Here is an 8,225-nt window from a genome sequence, read left to right as displayed (position 1 = left end):
CAAAGGATTGCACAAAACGTTTCTAAATAAAGAACTTTGAAGACTTCTTGTCTTATGGATCTCCTGATTGTGTGTTTGTATGTATATATATATATATATATATATATATATATATATATATATATATATATATATATATATATATATATATATATATATATATCGAGTATATTGTCATTCTGAGGCTGGTTGGAAGAATGAAAATTGAATTTTTAATTAACTGCCTTAAAGCCAACACAGCACTCAGAATGTAAGTGACAAATGTAATGAATAAACTAACTTACCTTGATATTACATGTAAGTAAACAGAGAAGTGGAGGTTGCCTTAGTAAATTATAACCAGTAAATGCTTTAAACTGAATTTATTACAAATGAAGCAATCAGGATGTTAACATGAACGGGCTGACTGAGTAGCAAGCAAGCACGTACAAGGTGCAATAAAAGCTAGACACTGCATAGCAAATCATTGAATCTGAAAAGGCTACTGCCCTGAAATAGTTCGACACTATTGACTTTACTGCGGACTGGTTAAACGATTTTTGGTTGTTGACGCAACTTGTTCACTAAGGGGGCAGGGAGGGAACTTGTCTAGTTCCCCGGGACTGCATAACCAGAAGACTCTTGCATGTGGCAGGATTGCAGTTAAACGTCTAAGCTATTTTGGTTCACAAGGCAGGGGCAGACCACTCGAAGAGCCAGATAACAGGATTCTGGAAGAGAATTCCAGGTTAACATTCAAATCTAATGATTTTCTCTCACATGAAATTATTTACACACGATGGAGAAATTGCTCAATTAGATTTAGTTAGCACATGGTAACACTATGGTGGGAATGCTCTAATTATTACTGAACTAATTTAATTTGAGCTTTGGGCAAGACATGAGGGGCAAATGGGTTTGCTAAGGCTGATTGAACAAAGTGGGCTTTGTTTAGGAGAATGAAAAGTTGGAAATACTGAAAATGGAGAGAAATTCACGAGGAGAGAAAGATACTGGGCATTAGAATGATTGATTCCACACGTACCTTATTCCTTCTGTGCATTGAGCTCGTTGCAAAAGACGAATTTCAGCCGTAGGATTCTCGAGGTTTACCAGTTTTGAAGGGAAAAGAAGGGCTGCACCAACTTGATGAGTTGGTGTTCTGTGACGGAGTGCGTGTGAGTCGCTAGGTCACGGGGCGTCTCATTTGATTTTTTGGGTTGGGCACAGGACATCAGTTGATCTGAAAGCAGTCAACAGCCAGCCAAAGGTCGAATTGAAATAGGTCTTATAGCTAAGTCTTTTAAGGGTCGGCATAGCAGCCCACTTACAGCCCTAACTGGTCTTTTTGTCCCTAATGGCTTTCTAACCCCCCAAAACATCATACGAGGTGATATTGGCGTGGTAGGCCTACATAAGTTCACCCCCCCCTTAATGGCATCTCCTCCAGCTGCCATTAAATTTGATTTCCTAGCTAACTGACTGAAGGGACAAATGGAATATATATGTGAAAGCTCCCCCTTTTTAAAAATGCATTTACTCCTTTTCGGGCGTGAAGGCCTTGGCTAAGTAAGTTATTCGTCTCAACTAGGCAGTTAGCTTCCCTAAATGAGTTGTGCCTTTGCACTGCAGCTAGCTAAAAAGGACTTACCCAACTGCTAAGAAGGGATACTAGTTTTGCTAGCTTACTTACTACAGCAGAGCCTAATGCATAGACAAAGTTATCTACAGACTTCTACTGGCTGTCTCTGATGACTGGGGAACTCTACTCCTAGGCAACAGGTACATGGTAAATGTGTCTTGTTGACATGGTCTACTATCCTATGACCCTGGCTTTAAATTAAATGACACTGACCTAACTAAATGCAGATAATTGTGGGTTATGCAATGCTTTATGGAATGATCAACGCAATAATTTTGGACATGAGCAACCTGAAGGGTTAATTATGGTAAGTGGTCAGGGGTGTACCAGCTTGAGTACTGGATAGTTTTTTCACAAGGTTAAAAACAAGGTTAGTATTACATGATGCCTAGGGTGTTAGATATTAGTCTACTTGGGCAGAGATCACGCAGGCTACCTCCTCTGGGTAGGTGTCAGGATCACTCTGAGACGGAAACGACACTGTGCCAATGGAACACGAGTGCCAAGTAGAGCTTGTGACTCTTATTGGTTAATTGGATCTTTTCCGCCCCTTCTTTTTCTTCAGGTTCCTCCGAGGTCTGGCTACGCCATTCCTAGGAGGTGATGAGGGCACCGGCTCTGGGGAAAGGCCAGAAGTGCCATCAGGAGGAGGATCAGAGGTAGCCCTAGTAGCTACGGGCAGGCCCCTTACTTTGGCTGCTGTGACAACTGTCGTAAGGGTAGAACCAGTGTCTGCATCCTGGCTGGACAGTTCCTGGTCGACCAGAGAAGACATAACGTTAAGGTCTGCCTGAGGTTCATCCTTGACAGATGAAAGTGATTGAGAAGAAATGTCAGGGGTCAGAGGCTCATAATTGGCGATGATCAGTTCAGTGAGGGTTGGAGGATCTCCCATAGGAGGATCCGTGGCATGATTTTGATCTGGCATTGGCACTAACTCATGGCCAGGCACAGAGATTAAGGTTAGTGGAGGTGCTATGTCCGAGATAAATGGAGCTTGGCACTGCTCAGGGCTCTCTAATGGCACTGACAGAGAATTGAAGTCAGGCATGGCTGACGAGGGACCTGGGGGTGCAAAACCCCTTGGTGTACCTGAGGTAGTGGGAGACTGAGATTCCTGTCTTGGGATGAGGGCAGAACCTCGGGAAGTGGTTCTGGGTGTGGTGTCCACTGCATTTTGCTTACTAGGGCACCTCGCCCAATTCACGGAGTGCCCTGTTGCATTACGGGTCTTGCCGCGGTACCTGGCGATTTCCCTTCTTGGTGAGGGAGGAAAATTTTGGTGGCCATCCTTTTGTGAGGATTGAGGATTTGGCCTAGAGTTGCATGAAGAGTGCAACTTTGGTGAGCAGAAGGTTGGGCTGACGGTGGTACGCCTGTCACGGTGGCGGTGTCCCGGTCAGGTGGTTTTGGAGTTAAGGCCTCCTGGTGGAGGTAGCTAGGCAACAGAGTGGCATTGGGGAAGGACATCTCCAGAGGAGGTCTCGTCCCAGCAGGAACTCCACTCCGTGCCTGATTTTATTCACCATGAAAAGGCGGTGAGGTTGCATGCCCCAAGGGGTGGTTACCTGAAGTTCAACTGTGGGAATAGTCTTGGTTTGCTCCTCTATCCAAGTCATCGTCCACCTGGTCTTTTCGTCAACAGTGGCACTGGCTGGCACCTGAGCCCGGTCAATTAGGCTAATATCTGAGCCAGTGTGTACTGTAGCTGGCAGGTTAACTGGTAAGCTAGAGCCATCCAGGGGTGCCACTGAGACGGACTGAGTCCTGACCTGCTCAGGGTGAGACATATCTGGCGGCACAGCCGCAGAGGATGTGGTACTAATCAGGTTGACTTGCTTGCTAGAGGAGATATGCTTTGGGCAACCAGGGTATCCGGCAGTATAGTGCCCTAGAGTTCCACAGTCTCGGCATGGTCCCTTTGAGTGGGCTGATTTCCCTATGGTGTCTGTTGGTGGAGAAGATTGAGTGGACGGAGAGGGAGAGGAGTTTGGTTGTTGGTAGTAGGCTGCCTATTGTTGCTCAACTTGTAGCAGCAATCAGATTCAGTGTGCCCAGACTTCTTACAATGGGTGCAAGTAGGCTTGCTAGGCAGTCTGCCCTTCAGGCAAGCTGAGCCTGAGAGGTACCCGGGGGGCACTATGTGCTGATGAGATGTGCAGTGGGACTGGTTGTAAGTTTCCCATGAATCGGCCATACAGCAGGCTTCCATAAGTGTGGTGGGCTGCTTATCACTGAGATACACAGCAAGGGGCCCAGGCACACATTGGAAAAGATCCTCCAGCATGGTCCGGTTGAATAAGTCTGCGAAGTTAGTGCATGACAGGGAGTCGAACCAGCGGGTACCAGACTGGGTCTTGTGACAGGCCCATTCCGTCCAGGACCAGCCAACTTCCTTGGCAAGACCTTGGAACCGCTGTCTCCATTTCTCCGGGGGTTATTTTGTAGGCTTTTTTGATGACCCAACGAACTTCGAGCATGTCACCTCTTTGACTCTTCTCCAGGGAGCGGAGGGCTACCCTAGCTTTTCCTTCCATGTGCTCAGTAAGCACTAAGGCCCTCTCAGTCTTGGTGGTGTTGTAATTTTCTAAGAACGCCTCTATTATTTCCTCCAACCATGCTTCCGGCCCTCCCTCAGTCCACTTGGGGACTAGGGAATTAATGCTTGAGAGCGGAGCATTAGGTGCAGCAGGTGTGGGATTGGAGGCTTGTTGGAGAGCCATAGCTTCAGCACTTTCCTTCTTTGCCTTCTCCAGCTCGAGCTCCTTTTCTTTGAGGGCTAATTCATGCTGTCTTCTCCATTCTTCTCTTGCTTCTTCCAGCCGCCTCTGTTCTTCTTCATACCTCCTGTGTTCAGCTTCATAATTCCTCCGTTCCAGTCTTTCTTCCTTCTCGTGCTTGGCCAAGTCATCCAGCTGTTCCTTGACCCACTTGGCGAGTTCTGGTCCCATGAGACCTACCTCCTTCCCCAGATCCATGAAGGCTCTATAATATTGTCTGCCGACATGTTCCTGGTAGGTAAGGGCATCTGATTGGGTTGGCTGGACATACTTGGGCAGTGAGTAAATGTCCCTCAGATTTGGGTGAAACTTCAGTGGTGTCGCACCCTTTCAATAAGGTGGCACTGTGGTTGAGTGTGCCGTGCAAAGGTCACACTGATGGAGCGATCCTGAAGGAGGAAAGGTCCTTATGGGCGGATACACTGTCGATGGCACTCTGTATCTCAGGTACAGGTGCAGTGGCTTATGTGTGAGTACTATGTCTTGGTGGCAATGGGGTGCCAGTGTGTTCTGGGGGACAACACTAAGAAGAAGTGCAACCAAACTGCATTGAAGGAAACGGCACTCTGCCCAAGGCAGAATGTAAGTAAGGAGTAAAAGGGAAAGTGGAAAGGTAAGCGCTTCAGTAACTTAAGTCATTGGCAGTGCCTCAGATTAGTGGCACGGGGAAAGGGAAAACCCTTGGGCTTGCACTCATGTGTGGCCAGTTCTAAGAACTAGTGGCTGCTCCCTGACATGAGGAAAGGAAGGTTTTGGGGTTTGCACTCAATGTGCGATTTGGTGCTTGTGGTATACGCAAGTCTTGGATAATGGAAACCCACTCATGCATGACAGTCAATAACTGTTATTAAATGGTTGTACGTATGCTCTGTGAAACGCACGAGAGTTCACTCTGCGGGCTGAAGCACTTAATGTGAAAATATTTATGGGAGACAGTTAATGAACACAGGCGCGTGTGTAAATTTGCACAGTATGTGTGAATGAGTAAAAGGAAGAATAGATGGGGATCTAAAAGATCAAAGTTTTGGATAAAAAAGAAAAGTAATTATTGTACTTGGCTTTATGAAGTAGTGGGTTTATTTTCCATACTCAATTATTCATTTTAGTATTCCCTTTGTTTTGATGGAAGAATATTAGAGTTTCTCTCTCTCTCTCTCTCTCTCTCTCTCTCTCTCTCTCTCTCTCTCTCTCTCTCTGAAAGCATATTTGTATGGGAACGTATTCATTGTGTGATTTGATTTACTCTATAATTTCTTCTTATATTATATTATGAAAATTTACGCTGTTGCTTTTTTCTAAAAAACGTACTTTTGGTATTTACGTAATTTAATAGCTAGCTCCTGTCATGACAAGTTATATGGTGGAAAGGGTTTTCAAATTACTATCAAGATATTTCGTTAGGGTTTTATGTTAGGGACTGAAAAGAAATGGAATTTCGTTCGGCGAGTGAACGATGAGAAATGGGACTGGGTGTGCGGGAGAGGAACAACTGGTGTTGTCTATCGTGTGATATAACAAACGATGATTTAAAATTTAAGAAAAAGAACACTCAACATTTCTGTCAGTGCTGATATGCAGAATCAAATTATTTAACTTGAAACATCACTAATGCCTTTACTTTACTTGAAACATTAAATGTAAATTTGAACTGGATATGACGGTCTTTGAATTGTGGGAGTGAGATGCTGGGAGGGCGCATGCGCCGACCTGGTACAGCGCCGAACTGCTAGAGGTTGTCACACGTATTTTAACAACACAAATTTTTGAACTGCACTTCACTGACAGGAATTGTACACTTCCTCTGCCGTAACTGTTTTCGAACAAAACACTTAGCTAACTGTTCATGGCTAACACATGCAATAAATCCCTGGCAAAGCACTTCCTAATTCCTAACGATCAGTCTTTTAGCATTACAACACAGCTGCTATTCTTCTTACAACGCGAAATTTCGCGGGCAATTATTCTGCATCACTAACTTACGAACTTTTGCGCTCTTGCCTTTATCCTATATGATATTCTAACTAAGAGATTTGCTGCTAACCACTTCTTTTTTTTTTAAACACTTTTCCCCATCTGTTACAAACGTATCCTTAATTTTACAACAACAATAATAATAACCCTTACCTTGTTTTCTTTAGCTTCGTTTCTGTCACCCTTATATTTTTGGCTTGTGAATAATGGAGTTAAATTATTTATGAATTATATCATTCCTCGGTTCGTTTCCTTCCTAGTCTAGTAATAGCAAAGCTAGTATATATAGTTGACTAAGATCGTTGGCAAGGTTGCCAATGTTACTTTCTGAGGGCGGTTGGAAGAATAAAAAAGGATTTTTTAATTAACTGCCTTAAGGCCAACACACAGCGCGCTCAGAATGTAAGTGATAAGTGTAATGGATAAACTGACTTACCTTGATATCTCATCTAAGTAAACAGAGAAGTGGAGGTCACCTTGGTAAATTATAATCAGTAAATGCTTTAAACTGAATTTATTTAGAACTGAAGCAATCAGGAAATTAATATGAACGGGCTGACTGAATGGCAAGCAAGCATATACAAGGTGCAATGAAAGCTAGACTGTGTAGCAAATCGTTGAATCTGAAAAGGCTACCACCCTGAAATAGTTCGACACTATTGACTTTACTGCAGACTGGTTAAACAATTTTTGGTTGTTAACACAACTTGTTCACTAAGGGGGGAACTGTGTAGTGCCCTGGGACTGCATAATCAGAAGACTCTTGCACATGGCAGGATGGCAGTTATATGTCTAAACTATTTTGGTTCACAAGGCAGGGGCAGACCGCTCGAAGAGCCAGATAACAGGATTCTGGAAGTAAATTCCAGTTTAGCATTCAAATCCAATGATTTTCTCTCACATGAAATCATTTATGCACGATGGAGGAATTGATCAATTAGATTTAATTAGCACATGGTAACACTATGGTGGGAAGGCTCTAATTATTACTGAACTAATTTAATTTGAGCTTGGGCAAGACATGACGGGCAAATGGGTTTGCTAAGGCTGATTGAACAAAGGGGGTTTTGTTTAGGAGAATGAAAAGTTGGAAATACTGAAAATGGAGAGAAATTCACAAGGAGAGAAAGATACTGGCATTAGACTGATTGATTCCACACGTACCTTATTCCTTCTGTTCACTCGTTGCAAAAGATGAATTTCAGCCGCAGGAGTCTCGAGGTTTACCAGTTTGAAGGGAATTGAAGGGAAAAGAAAGGCCACACCAATGCATCGACAGAGTGCGTGTGAGCAGCTAGGTCGCAGGGCGTCTCATTCGATTTTTTGGGTTGGGCATAGGACATCGGTTGATCTGAAAGCAGCCAACAGCCAGCCAAAGGTCGAATTGAAATAGGTCTTATAGCTAAGTCTTTTAAGGGTCAGCATAGCAGCCCACTTTCGGCCCTAACTGGTCTTTTTGTCCCCAACGGCTTTCTAACCCCCCAAGCATCATACGATGCTGGGGCTAAGAGGCCGGTATGTTTTCCCCCAAAATCAGGTGATGTTGGTGGGGGGGCGGGTAGGCCTACATAAGTTCACCCTCCTTACTGGCATCTCCTCCAGCTGCCATTAAATTTGATTTCTAGTTACGGGCAGAAGGGACGAATATATATATATATATATATATATATATATATATATATATATATATATATATATATATATATATATATATATATATATATATATATATATATATATATATATATATATATATATATATATATATATATATATATTGCAGAACAGTATGGTGAACAGGTAGGGTGGGGGGTAGGAGAGACGCCATGACTCCAAAGCATGGATCCAGCACT

General features: G+C 43.7%; 1 long non-coding RNA gene across 1 annotated transcript; it reads right to left on the bottom strand.

Annotated features, from left to right (window-relative positions):
- Positions 1-353: 353 nt before the first annotated feature.
- LOC136852612 (uncharacterized) lies at positions 354-7,956 on the bottom strand. The gene is made up of 3 exons (XR_010857197.1): positions 7,537-7,956; positions 1,025-1,222; positions 354-710 (listed from the first exon to the last, which is right to left on the bottom strand). It is a non-coding gene; the product is annotated as an uncharacterized lncRNA (long non-coding RNA).
- Positions 7,957-8,225: the final 269 nt, after the last annotated feature.

Source organism: Macrobrachium rosenbergii, chromosome 25, assembly GCF_040412425.1.
Source record: "Macrobrachium rosenbergii isolate ZJJX-2024 chromosome 25, ASM4041242v1, whole genome shotgun sequence".
NCBI classification, from domain to species: Eukaryota; Metazoa; Arthropoda; class Malacostraca; order Decapoda; family Palaemonidae; genus Macrobrachium; species Macrobrachium rosenbergii.
Note: the sequence above shows the minus strand (reverse complement) of the source record. Positions and strands in the feature narration are given on the sequence as shown.